This window comes from Oryctolagus cuniculus, chromosome 9, assembly GCF_051225735.1.
Source record: "Oryctolagus cuniculus isolate XC-2025 breed Fujian yellow rabbit chromosome 9, ASM5122573v1, whole genome shotgun sequence".
NCBI classification, from domain to species: domain Eukaryota; kingdom Metazoa; phylum Chordata; class Mammalia; order Lagomorpha; family Leporidae; genus Oryctolagus; species Oryctolagus cuniculus.
In genome coordinates, this window is record NC_142875.1 from 1,731,049 (window position 1) to 1,750,124 (window position 19,076).

The 19,076-nt window shown below is 59.7% G+C and overlaps 1 long non-coding RNA gene across 10 annotated transcripts in view; it reads right to left on the bottom strand.

Annotated features, from left to right (window-relative positions):
- Window positions 1-19,076, bottom strand: part of LOC138843746 (uncharacterized) — a 108,281-nt gene that overhangs the window by 87,606 nt on the left and 1,599 nt on the right. For 7 of the 10 annotated variants that reach the window (XR_011378696.2, XR_016212657.1, XR_016212654.1 and 4 more), the window contains exon 2: window positions 15,112-15,228. This is a non-coding gene — a long non-coding RNA (uncharacterized LOC138843746). Of the gene's footprint in view, window positions 1-10,880; window positions 11,225-15,111; window positions 15,229-19,076 lie in introns of those variants that run through there. The other 3 variants (XR_016212653.1, XR_016212650.1, XR_016212651.1) reach the window with 1 other exon arrangement.

Sequence of the window (19,076 nt, forward strand, 5' to 3'; positions counted from 1 at the left end):
AATTGTGAGGATCCAATTTACATGGAAATCACAGGAGCACACCCTGACCAGGGGTTTTAAGTGAGCCATTACCCAGCTGTGCTGGGCTAGGTGCGCTTCTTTTAGCATAATCAGTCCTGTAATGGTGCCTTTAAAAGCTGAAAATGTATACTTAGATTAACCTTTCTGTTTTAAGGTTTTCTTTTTCCCCTCAGGAAAAAAAAAAAAAAGAGGAGGAAGAAGAAAGAAAAGGCCAGAAGAAAGAAAGAGGAATCATTAAAAAGCCAATTAGCGCGCAGCCCCTCCTCCCTCCCCTGCTCCCGAGGCCCTCCCCCCTCCCCACGCCACCCACTGCTACCCACCACTTTCCGTTTTTGGTAAACTTCGGGCATTTTTCCTCCCTGTTTAGGACGCGAGAATTCCACGCCAAGTCGTGGACGGTGAGTTACTCTCGGGCTTTGTCTGCAAAGCGGTGCCTTGTCTGGGATGTGCGGGCAGAGTCTGCTAGGCAGGGAGTCCAGTTTCCCCGACTGCCTTCAGAATCCCCCGGCTTCTCTGTGTCTCTCTCTCTCTGTGTGTCTCTGTGTCTCTTGTCTCTGTCTCTCTCTCTGTCTCTCTCTCTCTCTCTCTCTCTCTCTCGCAGGGGCGAAGATCTGCATGCCTGCGCCCGGCTCCCCTGCTCCACGCCTGTGAACTGAACAGTTCACGCTGGCCAAAGGAGGTTTCTGCTTGTTCTTGCTGGATTGTGGGATGGCGCAGAGGAGCCAATTCGTAATAGAGAGGAAATGAGCAGACTCCAGACCTCTGGTGACACTGCGGGGGAGGGCAAGGGGCTCACTGTGGGGGTTCCTGAGACGGGTGCTCTGCCTGTGACCTCCTCCTCAACACCATCCTTTCAGGACGCCTGACCTGCAGGCCACGGGCATTCCTGCGGCATCAGACCAGGTTGCTCACCAGCGGCTCCACGACGTGTGGGGCCCGTGTGTGTGTGTGTGTGTGCGTGTGTGTACAGGTACATGTGTGCGCATAACAAGTAAGCTCTTTCAAAACACTAACGCTGCTTCTGAAAGCACGGGGCGCTAATTACGTGTCAACTTTGATCCCGCGTCACATGTGCCGTCTTGTTACACCTGAAGGAAGTTTTTGTTCTGAGGGGTTGTGTGAGCAATGCGTACGGTGTGTATTTGCCGGCTGATCCACTGGTGTAGCGTGCTGCTGTAAAGCAAGCACATCTGCGTGTCTCAGCTTTGCGAGAGCGAGAGCGTGTGCCACAGTGGGAATCACAGCTGAGCCGCCTCCTTCCCCACAGCTCCCACCCCGTGTGCAGGACACGCTCACGGTAACCAGTACTGCAGGATTGGGGACCGGAGAGATAACGGATGGATGGCACACATGCCTGCACGCGTGCTGGTGTTTGTGTGTATTTGTGCACATGTGCCGTGCATGTATGCACACGAGCACGCTCGTGCATGTGTGCCAGCATGTGCATTTGTGTGTCCCATGTATGTGCTTGCGTGTTTATGTGTGCATTGCATGTGCATGCACGTGTGTGCATGGGTGTTGGGAGCTGTCCTATGCACTGTGAAATGCCTGGCAGCAATCCACCCCCGCCCACGAGACACCAACTGTGCTGCCACACCTCACCCCTGCCGGTGACAAGGGACACCAATTGTGCTGCTGCACCTCACCCCTCTGGTGACAACCGCTTCTCACGTTGCCCGGTTTCCTCTGGGGCGAGGCCTGTGGAGGACCTCTGTCCAGGTGCTAAGGCCACAAGAGAACTAAGCTCATCACCTCCCCTGCAGGCCTGCGTGTGCTGGCTCAAACCTGCAATTTTAGCTCAAAACTGCCCAGAGTCTCACAGGGATTTTTTTTTTTTCCAGACAGTGTGAATTTGGGGCTAAAGTAAAAATATCAGAAATAAAACAGAAATGGTTAGGAAATGCAATTCCTTTTTTTGAAGCCCTCTTCCTGATGAAAACTCAGCATTTTAGGATAGAAGAGAGGTGCAGAGTCATCAGCTGTGGTGGACACAGGCTGAGGTCACCTGCCCTCAGGGCGTGCCAGGCCCGTGGGCGTCGGCACCCTTGGGGGCAGAGACCTCATGCCAGGCCCGTGGGCGTCGGCACCCTTGGGGGCAGACACCTCATGCCAGGCCCGTGGGCGTCGGCACCCTTGGGGGCAGACACCTCATGCAGCACAACCATCACAAATCCCAGGGCCTCAACTTATGCACTAACCCCGAGGCCTCACCCGGCTTCTCCAACCTGTCCTTCAGCTAGCCCGTACCTTCGTTCAAATTCAGCATCAATCTGTCCATTCAACCACCCCCCAAAGCACCCTCCATCCAACATCCACCCATCATCTACCCACCCATCCACCTGTTCACCCAGCCTAAATCCTACCATCATCCATCCATCATCTACCCACCTGTTCACCATCCACTCGTCCGTCCATCCATCCATCCCATCCATCCACCCGGGCAACCATCTGCCATCCATCCATCCACTTCTTCAGCATTTACTTAACCATGAGCACGTCCTTCTCACTGGAAGCACACACACGCAGAGGTCCACACGTATGCAGGCGCACACGTGTACAAGCATGACAAGTAAACGTGCACATGCAGTACATGCACCAGCACGTGTGTGCCATCCATCCGTCATCTCTCCAGTACCTGGGGGGGGGCACCGCCAGGCGGAGCCCAGGGGAACTGTGTGGTGGGCAGCGTGCGTCGAGCCCCAAGTGCCCCCCGCAGGAGGAGAGCACACACTTATCCTGAAGACTGGGGGGAGGGGGGCGCAGCGACATGACCTGGGTGTGGAGAGCAGACGGCAGACTGAGCGACTAAAGGCTTGGGAAGGCTGAGCACGCAGGGCAGGGCCTCCCACGCCGCGGCGGCTACTGGCACAGGCACCCGGAGACCTGGGGGTCGGGGGAGTCCAAGGAGGCGGAGCACCAGAAGTCTGTCCCGCTGGGGCCGTGGGGAGTGAGGCCTGTCCTCGGCCAGCCCTGGAGAGGGTGCAGGAGGAGCCTGTCCCCTCCGCCTTGTCGTGGCGGGAGCTGCCAGGCCCCACGTGCTGCAGCCAGGCCTTGGGCCCTGTGACGCAATCAAGACAAGAGGCCCAACGAGAGCCTCTGGACTGGGTGCCCTCCACGGTCCTCTCAGAGCCTCCTCCCAACCCAGGGGCAAAGCTCCGTGTGCAGCGGGCAGAGGAACCCCAGAGACAGAGCCAATCGAGCAAGCAGGGAAAGACCGGCTGGGGTGAAGAGAGGGCACACGAGGAGAAGCAGGCTTGCAGGACCATCGTTAATACCTTAGCAGAGGCCGGCGCCGCGGCGCACTAGGCTAATCCTATGCGGTGCCGGCACACCGGATTCTGTCCCGGTTGCCCCTCTTCCAGGCCAGCTCTCTGCTGTGGCCTGGGAGTGCAGTGGAGGATGGCCCAGGTCCTTGGGCCCTGCACCCGCATGGGAGACCAGGAGAAGCACCTGGCTCCTGCCTTCGCCAGCCACAGCAGCCATTGGAGGGTGAACCAACGGCAAAAGGAAGACCTTTCTCTCTGTCTCTCTCTCTCACTGTCCACTCTGCCTGTCAAAAAAAAAAAAAAAAAAGAAAAGAAAAGAAAAGAAACCTTAGCAGAGACGAGAGACACCGCCCGACCAAGAAACAAGAACAGAAGTCTATAAAAAGGATCAGGATCAGGCAGAGAACGAACCCGAGATTCAACACGTGACGTCTCAGTACTGAGACTGGAGACAGAGTGGGACAAGGCTTCCCAGAAGTCAGAGCAGAAACAGGAGTTCGGGGAGAAAATGAGAAGACAGACAATAAAAAGGCATTTAGGGAGCAGGGTTGGTGTCCAAATAAGAACAGAGCTGCAGCTAGCAGACTCAACAGGGAGGAGGGAGTCACCCACAAAACAGCTCCAGACCTGCAGCCCACAGACGCCTAGCACCACAGGACAGTGCACAGGCGGGACACTCACAGCCCACAGACGCCTAGCACCACGGGACAGTGCACGGGCGGGACACTCACAGCCCACAGACGCCCAGCACCGCAGGACAGTGCACGGGCGGGACACTCACAGCCCACAGACGCCCAGCACCGCAGGACAGTGCACAGACGGGACACTCACAGCCCACAGACGCCCAGCACCGCGGGACAGTGCACGGGCGGGACACTCACAGCCCACAGACGCCCAGCACCACGGGACAGTGCACGGGCGGGACACTCACAGCCCACAGACGCCCAGCACCGCAGGACAGTGCACAGACGGGACACTCACAGCCCACAGACGCCCAGCACCGCGGGACAGTGCACAGACGGGACACTCACAGCCCACAGACGCCCAGCACCGCGGGACAGTGCACAGGCGGGACACTCACAGCCCACAGATGCCCAGCACCGCGGGACAGTGCACGGGCGGGACACTCACAGCCCACAGACGCCCAGCACCACGGGACAGTGCACGGGCGGGACACTCACAGCCCACAGACGCCCAGCACCGCAGGACAGTGCACAGACGGGACACTCACAGCCCACAGACGCCCAGCACCGCAGGACAGTGCACAGACGGGACACTCACAGCCCACAGATGCCCAGCACCGCGGGACAGTGCACAGACGGGACACTCACAGCCCACAGACGCCCAGCACCGCAGGACAGTGCACAGACGGGACACTCACAGCCCACAGATGCCCAGCACCACGGGACAGTGCACGGGCGGGACACTCACAGCCCACAGACGCCCAGCACCGCAGGACAGTGCACAGACGGGACACTCACAGCCCACAGACGCCCAGCACCGCAGGACAGTGCACAGACGGGACACTCACAGCCCACAGATGCCCAGCACCGCAGGACAGTGCACAGACGGGACACTCACAGCCCACAGACGCCCAGCACCACGGGACAGTGCACGGGCGGGACACTCACAGCCCACAGACGCCCAGCACCACGGGACAGTGCACGGGCGGGACACTCACAGCCCACAGACGCCCAGCACCGCAGGACAGTGCACAGACGGGACACTCACAGCCCACAGACGCCCAGCACCACAGGACAGTGCACAGGCGGGACACTCACAGCCCACAGACGCCTAGCACCGTGGGACAGTGCACGGGCGGGACACTCACAGCCCACAGACGCCCAGCACCACGGGACAGTGCACAGACGGGACACTCACAGCCCACAGACGCCCAGAACCGTGGAAGAGTGCACGGGCGGGACACTCACAGCCCACAGACGCCCAGCACCGCGGGACAGTGCACAGACAGGACACTCACAGCCCACAGACGCCCAGAACCGTGGAAGAGTGCACGGGCGGGACACTCACAGCCCACAGACACCCAGCACCGCGGGACAGTTGCACGCACGGGACACTCACAGCCCACAGACGCCCAGCACCGCGGGACAGTGCACGCACGGGACACTCACAGCCCACAGACGCCCAGCACCGCAGGACAGTGCACAGACGGGACACTCACAGCCCACAGACGCCCAGCACCGCAGGACAGTGCACAGGCGGGACACTCACAGCCCACAGACGCCTAGCACCGTGGGACAGTGCACGGGCGGGACACTCACAGCCCACAGACGCCCAGCACCACGGGACAGTGCACAGACGGGACACTCACAGCCCACAGACGCCCAGAACCGTGGAAGAGTGCACGGGCGGGACACTCACAGCCCACAGACGCCCAGCACCGCGGGACAGTGCACAGACAGGACACTCACAGCCCACAGACGCCCAGAACCGTGGAAGAGTGCACGGGCGGGACACTCACAGCCCACAGACACCCAGCACCGCGGGACAGTTGCACGCACGGGACACTCACAGCCCACAGACGCCCAGCACCGCGGGACAGTGCACGCACGGGACACTCACAGCCCACAGACGCCCAGCACCGCGGGACAGTGCACGCACGGGACACTCACAGCCCACAGACGCCCAGCACCGCGGGACAGTGCACGCACGGGACACTCACAGCCCACAGACGCCCAGCACCGCGGGACAGTGCACGCACGGGACACTCACAGCCCACAGACGCCCAGCACCGCGGGACAGTGCACGCACGGGACACTCACAGCCCACAGACGCCCAGCACCGCGGGACAGTGCACGCACGGGACACTCACAGCCCACAGATGCCCAGCACCGCGGGAGAATCTGCATGGATGGGACACTCACAGGACGGAGCCTCAGCACAGAGCAGGAGTCGGCTCACACCCGGGGACTGGACACCAGCCTCAGCCACAGCCACAGCCACAGCCACAGCCACAGCCACAGCCACAGCCACAGCCGCAGGGAAGGCAGACAACAGCAGAAAGACACCCTCAAGATGCTGGAGAAAACCAACTCCTGCTGGTACTTCCGCACCTTCCCAAAGTTTCAAATAAAAATTAGACCGAATGCAGATTCTTTTTGAAAGATTACATCTCAGAAAATCTACCAATAATGTACTTTATCAGAAAGCCACTGAAGGAAGCGCTCCAACAAAAAGAGGGTGTGAACCAGGAAAGAGGGGAGCAGGACACAGGATCTGAGATGTGAGAAAGGCTGAGGGGGTCCCCAGGTGGCGGTGGGAGGAGGGCCGGATGCCAGAACCAAAGAGACGGGCACAGAGGCAGGAGGAGGAGCTTCTGGATGGACCTGACAAGAGCCGGGTGCTGGGACACACGGAGAGACGTGGGAGAGACGTGGGAGGGACGTGGGAGGGACGTGGGAGGGACGTGGGAGGGACGTGGGAGGGACGTGGGAGAGACGTGGGAGAGACGTGGGAGAGACGTGGGAGAGACGTGGGAGGGACGTGGGAGAGACGTGGGAGGGACGTGGGAGGGACGTGGGAGGGACGTGGGAGAGACGTGGGTGAGACGTGGGAGAGACGTGGGAGGGACGTGGGAGAGACGTGGGAGAGTCGTGGGAGAGTCGTGGGAGAGACGTGGGAGGGACGTGGGAGAGACGTGGGAGGGACGTGGGAGAGACGTGGGAGGGACGTGGGTGAGACGTGGGAGGGACGTGGGAGAGACGTGGGAGGGACGTGGGTGAGACGTGGGAGGGACGTGGGAGGGACGTGGGAGAGACGTGGGAGGGACGTGGGAGGGACGTGGGAGAGACGTGGGAGGGATGTGGGAGGGACGTGGGAGGGACGTGGGAGGGACGTGGGAGGGACGTGGGAGAGACGTGGGTGAGACGTGGGAGAGACGTGGGAGGGACGTGGGAGAGACGTGGGAGGGATGTGGGAGGGACGTGGGAGGGACGTGGGAGGGACGTGGGAGGGACGTGGGAGAGACATGGGAGGGACGTGGGAGGGACGTGGGAGAGACGTGGGAGAGACAGAGAGACGTGGGAGGGACGTGGGAGGGACGTGGGAGGGACGTGGGTGAGACGTGGGAGGGACGTGGGAGAGACGTGGGAGAGACGTGGGTGAGACGTGGGAGAGTCGTGGGAGAGACGTGGGAGAGACGTGGGAGAGACGTGGGAGAGACAGAGAGACGTGGGAGGGACGTGGGAGGGACGTGGGAGGGACGTGGGTGAGACGTGGGAGGGACGTGGGAGAGACGTGGGAGAGACGTGGGTGAGACGTGGGAGAGTCGTGGGAGAGACGTGGGAGAGACGTGGGAGAGACGTGGGAGAGACAGAGAGACGTGGGAGGGACGTGGGAGGGACGTGGGAGGGACGTGGGAGAGACGTGGGAGGGACGTGGGAGGGACGTGGGAGGGACGTGGGAGGGACGTGGGAGAGACGTGGGAGAGACGTGGGAGAGTCGTGGGAGAGACGTGGGAGAGACGTGGGAGGGACGTGGGAGGGACGTGGGAGGGACGTGGGAGAGACGTGGGTGAGACGTGGGAGAGACGTGGGAGGGACGTGGGAGAGACGTGGGAGGGACGTGGGAGGGACGTGGGAGAGACGTGGGAGAGACGTGGGAGAGACGTGGGAGAGACAGAGAGACGTGGGAGGGACGTGGGAGAGACGTGGGAGGGACGTGGGAGGGACGTGGGAGGGACGTGGGAGAGACGTGGGTGAGACGTGGGAGAGACGTGGGAGGGACGTGGGAGAGACGTGGGAGAGACGTGGGAGGGACGTGGGAGGGACGTGGGAGAGACGTGGGTGAGACGTGGGAGAGACGTGGGAGGGACGTGGGAGAGACGTGGGAGGGATGTGGGAGGGACGTGGGAGGGACGTGGGAGGGACGTGGGAGGGACGTGGGAGAGACATGGGAGGGACGTGGGAGGGACGTGGGAGAGACGTGGGAGAGACAGAGAGACGTGGGAGAGACGTGGGAGAGACGTGGGAGGGACGTGGGAGAGACGTGGGAGAGACAGAGAGACGTGGGTGAGACGTGGGAGAGACGTGGGAGGGACGTGGGAGGGACGTGGGAGGGACGTGGGAGGGACGTGGGAGGGACGTGGGAGGGACGTGGGAGGGACGTGGGAGGGACGTGGGAGGGACGTGGGAGGGACGTGGGAGAGACGTGGGAGAGACGTGGGAGAGACGTGGGAGAGACGTGGGAGAGACAGAGAGACGTGGGAGAGTCGTGGGTGAGACGTGGGAGGGACGTGGGAGGGACGTGGGAGGGACGTGGGAGGGACGTGGACTGGGGCTGCCACTTGTCACACGTATGTGGAGAGGGAAGAGGTGTGGAGACAACTGCGAATTCCAGAAAAGGAAAAGCAACCATGGGTCCCACATACATGACCTATCCCACACATGTAAACTACATCTGCACACACATGACCTGCCACACACAATTACATTTACAGACATGCATGGCCTGTCCCACCATGTAAACTACATTGGTACACACACGTGACCCATCCCACAGAAGCCACATTTGCACACTCATGACCTGTCACACATACATCTGCAGGTATGTATGCCCTGTCCTATACATGTAAACTACATTTGCAGCGTTCTGGGGTATAAAAGTATAGAACGCAGTGATCCATCTTCGCACAGCAGGCACATGGCAACAGCTGCCTCAGGTGCTGACCCCAAGGGGCAGAGATGGAGCCGAGTGTGTTGGCTACGTGCAGATGAATCTCCAAGAACCCTGAGAGGCAGGGGTCCCTGTGCTGTGTCCACAGAACCGGAGCAGGACTCCGCTTTGCGTGCCTAATGTTTGGAGGAAGCAAAGCCTGAGAGAAAAGCAAGTGCTAACTGGAGTTCACCAGGTGGGTAGGCGGGGGGGACTGTATTCTGCTCAAGGGCACAGAGAGGACCCATGTGGCACGCACGGGGGGCTGCAGGTGCGTCTGTGGCACGGGTGTGGTGAGCACAGCACCAGAAGCACAGCGGGAGACGGACACTAGGGACAAGGACGACGTGGACAGGACTTGATTCCAGAGGAGCCTGGGCTCTGCCCTAGGGAACTGGGCCCTTACCTGACCACTGTCTATGACGCCAGCACACAGCCTGGTGCACGCTCAGCAAGACTGCTCCACGGGCGCCGTGGTGAGAGGTGGGAGCCACAGGGAAGCAACTGTGGCTGCTCTGGGGGCAAATGGAAGACTCGGGAAAGTGTAAGGTCCACCTGACTGTTAGGTACCGGAATCCCAGCTGGAAACACAGAGCAGAGAGGGATTCGGGAATTCTGGCTTGAGCAGGGTGCGCTCTGCCACTGCCCAGCTGGACCCTGGCTCGTCCGTTCCTTCCAGAACGCAGCAGGTGCAGCCGCCAGGGCAGGAAGGGACCCTCCCCAGTTGCCTGGGGTGAAGCCCACATCCCACTGCCCAGGGAGCAGCCCTCGAGTCTGGAAGTGCAGCAAGGGATGCGGCATGGGCCTGCCCACCGGAGAACACACCCCTGTGTGACGGGGGCTGCAATCACCCTGTTGCGTGAAGCCACTGGTAATCAGGGTCTCCCGCTTCTGACACCGGTTGCCATGACAACTGTTGTGGCATCCCGGGGCAGCTGGCCCCCAGTCAGTGCCACCTCTGGGCGTCAGCTTCTCTCATACTGCGCACGCCCTGCCCACCACTCCTCCCAGCACAGAGGGCTAGGGATCCTCTTCTTTCTGGGTATCAAGGGACAGATGGCAACCCAGGATGGAGCGGCCCGCAGGGGTGGGAGCCCTGGGAGCAGGACGGGCACGGGCCAGCTGGTGGCCAGCGTGTGGTGCAGGGAGGCAGTGCTCCCCAGCTCTGCGTCCGTCACAAGGAAGGAAGCCCGAGTGCACCGTCGGGTCAGAGTGGCAGCCTGGACTCCTGTCCTGCCTGGTCCCTGTGAAGCTGACCGCCACCACGTGAAGGTGTCCCCTCCAGATCAGGCGCTGCCGAAGGGACGGCATCCGGATGCTTGTGTCCGGGACCAGGGGCTCGGCGGAGGGAGTTCCCGTGCCCTTCCACTCCCCACGGGGCCCACTCGGCCAGAAGGCCCAGCACTCACCGGGTGCCCGGGCTCTGGCCCAGCACTCACCAGGTGCCCCAGCTCTGCACGTGGCCCTCGCAGCTCCGGAACGGCGAGGAACGCACTGCTGCTCCTCACTGGTGACTCAGGCGGTGGGCTTCCACGCCAGCAAAGCAACAATGACAAAACCCTATCTGGAAACGGGAGCCCTGCAGTGTGGCACTCAGGCGAGGGCGTGTAGCCAGCATTGTGGCATAGCAGGTTAAGCTGCCCTAGAGGCACTGGCAACCCACATGAGCTCCAATTCAAGTCCCGGCTGCTCCACTTCCGACTCAGCTCCCTGCTGATGTGCCCGGGAAGGCAGCAGAAGACGGTCCTGGTGCCTGGGCCCCTGCACCCAGATCAGAATGTCCAGTATGACAGCGTCCTCGGGAAAAGGAGAGCAAGAAAGGCAAGCAGAACGCCGTGTGTAGCCAGAGGACAGGGGAGGAGCCCCGCCCACAGGTGTCAGAGGGACGGCGCGGCGGGGAGGGACAGGCGTGGGGCCGGGTTCCGCTCTGGGGAGTTTATTTATTCTCTTGCACTACACAACAATCTCTGCCTTCAAAATAACAACAACCGGCTAAGGAGCTGGAGAGGAGAGACGGGGCTCGGCAGGACCGTGACAGCGCAGGGAGGGGCCGAGCCGAGTCGCCGGAACTGCCTGGCGCGGAGGTCCTTCAGTTCACATGGGCGATCATTCCTGTCCCCAGTGCCACCGTTAGCCGTGCCGAGAAGAAAACGCACAGGTGACAACTACAATAAGCGGCCAGGGGGCCGGTGCAGCTGTGCTTGGCAAGTCAGCCACAGGTGTGCCAGCGTCACCTGCCGTACCACAGGTGCAGGAGCAGCGAGCTGGATGGGAAGCAGGCACAGAGCTTGGTCCCAGGCACCCAGACCTGGCAGATGGGCGTCCCAGACAGCGGCTTAACCTGCTGAGGCACGGGCCCGCCCCAGGGTCGCCTTCATGGTTACAGCCCAGGCAAGCAGGAGGCGGAGCAGCAAGAGGGGGTCCCAGCCTCCCTCTTCCGCACAAGCAGGGAGAGAGGCTCCCGGCGTGGCGGGGGAGGTGATTAAACCGCACTCACACGGAGGACGCAGAGGGTGGGCAGGCGGCCGCAGCGGTGGCCGCGGCACAGCCCGGCAGGGACCTGCCTCGTGCCCTCAGGGACAGCCCCTGACCCATGCTGCCCGCAAACCAGAGCCGAAAAGAAGGGAGACGAGGCTGCGAAAGGGACCCAGGCACCAGCTGAGCAGGAAGCCGGGAGGCGCCGAGGTAGGGCGTGAAGACGGGGACGCACACGCTGAGGAGCACCCACTGAGATCTGGAAATGCGAGGTTTGGAAGACAAAGTTGAAGGCCTCTCCCTAAAGATCAGACAGGCCTCACGCAGCGAGAGAAAGCACGTTACACATAGCAACCGTACCACGTGCGGCAAGCACGTGTGACCACCGAGATTGCACGCAAGCTCACCAGGGACCCAGGGAGAAGAAACACCCTGAGCACGCACCCGCCGGCGAAGTGGGACACACACGAGCGGCAACCCACGGACAGCAGGTGGGTGCAGCCACCAAAGCACGTGTACTTCGCTGCAGAAAGTACTGCGCGCCAGGCACACTCGGTCTCAGGGTTAAACCGCTCCTTGCGACGCCGGCATCCCCTACCAGAGCGCCAGTTCCCGTCCCCGTCACTCTGCTTCCAGTCCAGCTGGGAAGGAGCATGTGGACCTCTGCCACCCAAGATGGAATTCCTGGCTCCTGGCTTTGGCCTGGCCCAGCCCCGGCTGCTGCAGTCACTCCGGGAGTGAACCAGTGAACAGAAGATCTCCCTGTCCCCCCCCCCCCCCCCCCGCCGCCGCTGCACTGCCTTTCAGATCAATCAATCAACCAATCATTTTTTAAAGTTCATGAAAAAGCACGCATGGGGAGTCAGGGGCTTCGCTTGGCAGTTCAAGACATCCGCAGCCCACCTTGGAGAGCCCTGGGTCTGCGTCCTGTCCCCAGCTCCGGGTTCCAGCTCCTTGCTAATGCAGACCCTAGGAGGCAATGCTGATGGCTCAAGTCACCAGGTCCCCGCCACTCACCAAGGGGAGCTGCACTGAGCTCCCCGCTCCCCGCGCCAGCCTGCCCCAGCCTTAGCTGTCGTGGGCACTGCAGGGTGAACCAGCAAACAGGCATGTGCTCTCCCTGTCTGTCTGTCTGTCTCTCCCTCTCTCCCTCCACCCTCTTCTCTTTCTCATATATAAATAACAAATAATAAAAATCTTTTTATAAAAAGTAAAAGCTTGTTCATGGCTTTCGAACATTTTTTGTTCTAAAATAAACTTACATTTAATTCCTTTTTTCTACAATATTGTGATGTATCTGTGAGCTCACAAACAAACCCGGCGGCAGCTGTCCCCAGACTTAGTCATCCGGGCAGCACGCACCAGGGACCCATGAGATGTGGATGCAGACCTGCCAATCACAAACCAGGACTCTAGCTGCCCACAAACCAGTGCCGTGTGCAAAGCCACACCAAAACTCCACACCACACAGGGGAGTGGGAGAGACGGCACCCTTCTCAGCCAGGGCGACATGAACACAGAACTCAGTATAGGAACCCCAGACACAAACACAGAACTAAAGCTGCATCACCGTCAATACAATTCCAAGATTAAATCCAGAAATCTCTTGGAAAATAAAGCATTAGAAATTATCATCTTCATTGTATCATCTAGCTTTAAGATCCCAGATCACAGTTAAGCCATTTGTTTAAAGATTTGTTTAAAGATTATTTATTTGAAAGGCGGAGAGAGAGAATATATTGCATTCAGTGGTTCGTTCCCCAGATGACAGCAACAACCAGGGGCTGGGCCAGGCTGGTCTGGCCCACACGGGCGGCTGGGTCTCACCCACTTGGGCCATCTTCTGATGCCCACGTGCATCGGCTTTGGAGCAGCCAAGAGCTGAACTGGCCCCCATAGGGGTGCTGCTTTGCAGGTGGTGGCTTAACTGGCTGTGCCACACGCCAGCCCCCAGTTAGGCATGTCTGGGGAGGATTTCAGTCTCAGCCTGTGAAGGCAGAGTTGGCTCTGACATTGATAACCAGAGAACCCAGAGCCAACACTGGCACGGCAGTCAGCCGCCTGTGATGCCGGCATCCCTTATGGGCTCTGGTTTGAGTCCTGGCTGCCCCACCTCCCATCCAGCTCCTTGTTAATGGCCTGAGAAGGCAAAAGAAAATGTGCGTGTTCCCTGCCACCATGTGGGAGACCGCAATGTAGTTCCAGGCTTCTGGCTCTGGCCAGACCCAGTCCTGGCTGTTGTGGTTATCTGCAGAGTGACCAGGCAGATGGAAGATCTCTCCACCCACCGTGTGTGTGTCCCTCTCTGTAATCTGTATTTCAAATAACTAAAGAAATCTTTTTCAAATATCAGTAAAACTTACACATGCTTTCAGGAAAGGCTAACGGAGCACCACTGATGCCTCCCAGCTAGAAGCACTGCAGATTCAGCTCTTAGTGTCCAGACGGCACAGGTGGGCAGTCTCACTTCAGAGCAGAGGAAGGGCTGCCCAGGAAGTGAGAGACGCTGGGATGACCGGCGCCCGAGGCGCCCCTGCCACCCAACCTCACTCACACCTCGAGAGGGTGCGCAGTCCACAGGGACCCTCGCCGCCGCGCCCACCGCCCACCGCTGCGAGCAAGAGGCAGCACTGCTACTTTGACCAATCAGGGTTTCTCCTCTACCTCTCTCTGAAACCATGAACTGAACAAACCCCGAACAAACGGGATCTCCAGCACCAGTGTGGATCAGCAGGAGCCAGATACTCAGAAACACCGTCTCCATCAGCAACGAAAAAGCCGCTCAGAATGACCACATAACATCTTGAAAAATGAAATAAACACGAGCAGTGCACCTCTAGCGAGCAATGTTCACTGAGGGAACAAGCATAAATCAAATACAAAGCGTATACATTCCTAGATAGCAAATCATTACACCCATTTTGTCAGTTTAGCCTCAAATTATTTACTAAATCAAATGAAATTTTACTCCAAAGTCCAACAACACAGTTTTGCAAACTTAACTAAGTTATGTGGATGTGGACAAGGAAGAGAAACAATAGGTACGAGTAACCACACAGGCGGTGCTGCTGCGTGGACTAGAACACGCCGCACACGGCTGCCCCCGCCCGGTGGAGCGCGGCCGAGCTCGGGGCACGAGCTCCCGGGAGGCGGCGGAGAGCAGGAAAGTCAGGTAACATAGGCGTGCATTTCAAATCAGCTGCGAAAATTCTCAACTCTGCTACAACAGAATGCTGGCCAACTCCAGCAAACAAACCAATCTGGACACTCACACCACGCATCTGGGCCAAGTCCAGCCGAATCACCGTGACAAGCAGGCGCGGAGGACCTGGAGGAAGGCCGCTTCGGGCGCACGCCCGCGGCAGAGCAGAAGCGCTGGGGAAATCTCGCGCACTCACAGCCAGGAATCTGCAGACGTCCGTGATGCTCAACCCAAGACCCAGAGAACAGCACGCAGTACCCACGGCCAGCAAGCCCCACGGCAGGGCCAGGCAGCTGCACGTCCACAGAGGGAGACGCAGGGCTGTGGGGCGCAGGGCAGACCAGCGAGCCGCGCTCACCACGGGTAGACGCTCCCAGCACACAGCCGGAAACCAGACGCCGTGTTCTCAGGGTCACAACAGCACACACGTCAGAACACGCGATTCCCAACCACCATGGACGCACGTGCCCGTACCCTGCTGACGGGGGTCTCCGTCCACGTGGGATTTCTGGATGCGCGTTTCCAGGGTCTCAGGGCCTCGTCAGCGATGACTTCCTTTGGGTCAGCAGTTCTGGGTAGAGAGTTTTCCCACTGTGGAGATAATCAGAAACACACAGTAAGGCTTTGGTCACGGATGCTACCTGTAAGCTTTTACATCAAACCTACGGGAAAACACCTAGATGGTCATCAAGAGAGCAGCGTGACGGAAGTGAGCTTCCGATCAGCGGCCGTGCGTCCACACGACGCGCCCACCACCGAGCACCACAGGCATGCCACAGGACGGGGCCCGAGGAGCGGGGCCCGAGGAGCGTGGACACAGGTTCTGCGCCTAGTGTGATCTTGCACTTTCCTTACCACCAGTGTGCATTTCTTCCTCCAACTAGAATAACCGTTTTCAACAGGATTTATTAAACATTAAGTCACAGGGGCCAGCATCAGGACGTAGCAGGTAAAACCGCCACCCACAACTCCAGCATCTCATGTGGGCACTGGTTTGAGTCCCAGCTGCTCCACTTCTGATCCAGCTCCCTCCTGATGGCCTGGGAAAGCAGCGGAAGAGACCCAAGTGCTTGGGCCCCTGCACCCGCGTGGGAGCCCCGGAGGAAGCTCCTGGCTCCTGGGAACTCTTTGTAGGTGCTGCCCCACGGTGGCCAGGCCACGCCTTCAGGAACCACCGCAGTCCGCAGAGAGCAGCACGTGGAAGTCCGCGGTCAGAAAAGGAACGAGGCACAACTGCACAAACACCCAGTTCTGCAGAAGGGACAAAGGAGCTGCGTGAAGCAGCTATGGGAAAATGGATGCGTCTCAGACGCGTATACGTGAGTAGGAAAAGCAACATACAGAACTCTGAAAAATAACGCTATTTACAGCCTGGTCACAACACCCGGAGCTATGGAGTGCACTGCTAAGAACACACAGATAACTGCTGAACTGTAAGGAAACATGCGGGCGTGACTGGCACCACCCTGCAGCGGAGGCTGCCGCGCAGCGGGGAGGGCGAGCCGCCCACAGAGGAGTCTCGAGTGGCTGCGGGAGCCTGGTGTGTAGTCAGTGTTAGCTCCGTGCTTTATCATCCACAAATCGGATACACCGTTTGTGTTGCAGTCGATTTTGTAATTACATTTTAGTAAGGCTACTTCCAGCAATGAAAGTAGACAGTGAAGGCCGAAGAATCAAAATCCCAGGATGAGGGTGAGGGTGAGGGTGAGGACGAGGACGATGAAAACCACAACCGTAATTTCTAACCGTCCACCACAGCTACCCTCACGCAGGTGTGTACTGGTTCTGGCTGCTGCTCACATGCCCAGCACACACGTGACGGCAGCGAGGCAGCCGCCCAGGGCTGGAGGGGCCACCGACGCCTGAGTCTCTGCTTCAGCCCGGGGCGGAGAACAAGACGGGCGGGAGACGTGGATAAAAGCTGACTCGTCAGACCGCGAGGACCAAAGCCCAGTGGGGACGGAAGGTGAAGACTAAGTCTGCAACCACCCAGAGGCCAAGCCTAGGAAACCAAGAACCGAAGAGATGACAATTCAGGACAGAAAATCCGTCTCAAACAGCAGGACGGCTGTGAGGATAAGAAGGTCGAGGAAGGCGTTTTGTTTTTTAGAGAAACACGTTGAGTGTGAGTGGTGCCGACAAAAGCGGTTGCAGGACCAGCGGCCGTGGGCTCTGCCGTCAGGAAGCCCAGGTCTTCAACCAACCCACCCATTCCTCGTCCGCCTACTGGCCACGCACCTGCTGTCTGCAAGAGGGGAGGGTGTGCTGTGGGACGGGAGAAGGGGCAGCGGGAGGCGCCTGACACCGCGGCAACCATGGCTGCCAGTCTTTACCACAATAAAGCCGAGGGGCACCAGGCCCACAGAGGGAGACCCACCGCCACCCCATGGCTACACCCGCCAAGGAGTCCCACGGCCCTGCTGCCACTGCAGGGAAGGCAGGCGGCGAGGAGCTATCCGTGAGTCACACACAGCAGCGATCTGCATGTGCGCCCACCGGCCATCACCACGGGGCTGTCTCCCTGAGGCTCTCCCCACCTAAAACAGCATCTGCTCATTGTTCAACTGTTTCTGCACTAATTCCTTTGTTTTGCAAATCACTTTTGTAGCTTTCCACTTGGTGTACCTGGAAACCTGCCCCTCCTAAAAATAAAGATACATGCGAAGATTCTGCTTGTTTTAAAATTGGGCGTGAAAGAAGGCAAAAGTCTCTCCTGTTTCCCCTAAAGAACTGTTCTACTACAGCGTGTGGAAAATGGAACTAAGCTAAGTTTATTTTGACAACAAAGAAATGAAATCCACGCTCACCAGTGTTCCCCAAAAATCCCAAGAAAAAATGGGTAGGATGAAAACACTATGCACGAATTTCAAAAATTTTTGCCCGAGACCAAACACCTTTTAAAAGGTTGTCCTTTTCCACAGCCTCCTTCAAGCCCCTGGTGCTCACATCTTGCCTGGTCATGATTCATGCACCTCCCTCTGAGCTAACAGGTGTTTGGACCACTTCTCGCTTCTCCCCCAAGCTCAGGTGACGGAGACCTGGGGCTCTGGGGGCAGGGAATCCTCAGATTTCCTGGAAGCTGCGCCCCCCCCCCCTTGGGCTCTAACTACAGAAACAGCTTCCCCGCCCCAATGCTCAGGGGACCCGTGAAGTTACCACACGGCTCACCCGGCGTCTTCAGAAAGCGCCGGTTCCCCGGGCCGCGCCCTGCACCTCAGTAAGCGAGCTGCCATCAGCGCTGGTGGCCACAGGAAGCTGTCAGCGCTCCGTGAAAGCAGCCTGCTGGTTCAGGCCAGACGGGTGATGTACGAGGACCCCACAGGCCGCACGGCGTATCCTCTCTGTAGACGGAGCACACACTCACGGGGCTTTTTCCTCCTCAGCTCGTGGCCTTTGGGTGTCGGACTCAGCACCTTGACGCGAGTCAGATCCCACCTCTCCAACGGACGTGCCACTAAGCCCGAGTACCCCTCGCACTCTTGGGGGCCAGAACTACCGCAGGAGGTGGGGGTGGGGCACAGGGGAGGCCACGTCGGGGGACGCAGGGCCCAGGACTCCCAGCTCGGATCGGGGCCCCTCGGCCAGGTGGAGCCGCTCTGCCACCCGCTCTTCCTCTGGGCCCGCACACGCAGCGCCGCATGGCTGGACCCACCGGAGGCGGAGTGCACACAGAGGCCCTCTCGTCTGCTGGCTGTGCCCCTTTCCCAAGTCCAAGTCCCCGCCTGTATCAGAATTCTCTGTGCAGCCCACAGCCCCAGTCAGAATCTGCATTTAGCCACGGGGCCGGGACTCGCGTGCACGCTGGGGTGAGAGAGGCGGCAACCTAGAGAACTTTCACCCCAAACTACAACTGCTCCCAGAGCCCTCATCTCCAGAGGCCTGAGTACCCCAGATCTGGTCCATCAGCGTGGGCCGGCACGCCTGCCTCTCTCACCCATCGTTCCCTCCCCCGGGGTGACCTCTGCGCTTGCCAGGCCCTCCTTGTGCTGTGCCCACTCTAGACCCCCATGCCTCACCGACAAAGACCCCACCTGTGGCGCCTGCACACATCACCTGCTGCCATCACAGCACGCCCTTGGTGGGCACCAAACAACAGCAGGGGAGCCCAAAGGCACGCAGCAGTCAGCGACTCAGACGAGAATGAGGTGCTCTGCCGTTCACCGGGCAGGCCAAGTCCAGGAGGGACGCTCACCCCGCTCTCCTGTGCCAGGCCCGTGCATGGCTCTGGCTGTCTAGAACCTTCCACTCCCCCAACCCGCCCCTCGGTCCTTCCCCAAATCCAGTCCAAACTCATATCCTCCAAGCAAGTCCTCCGTGGGGTCCAACAGCTGAAATCCAAAGTGTGCGCTGCCAAGCCCGAGTGAGGGCGCGGGGACACCCCAGCGTCGGGACAGCCACAGCAAGCCGAGCGCTCTGGGACAATTCCCAATGGTTGAGCC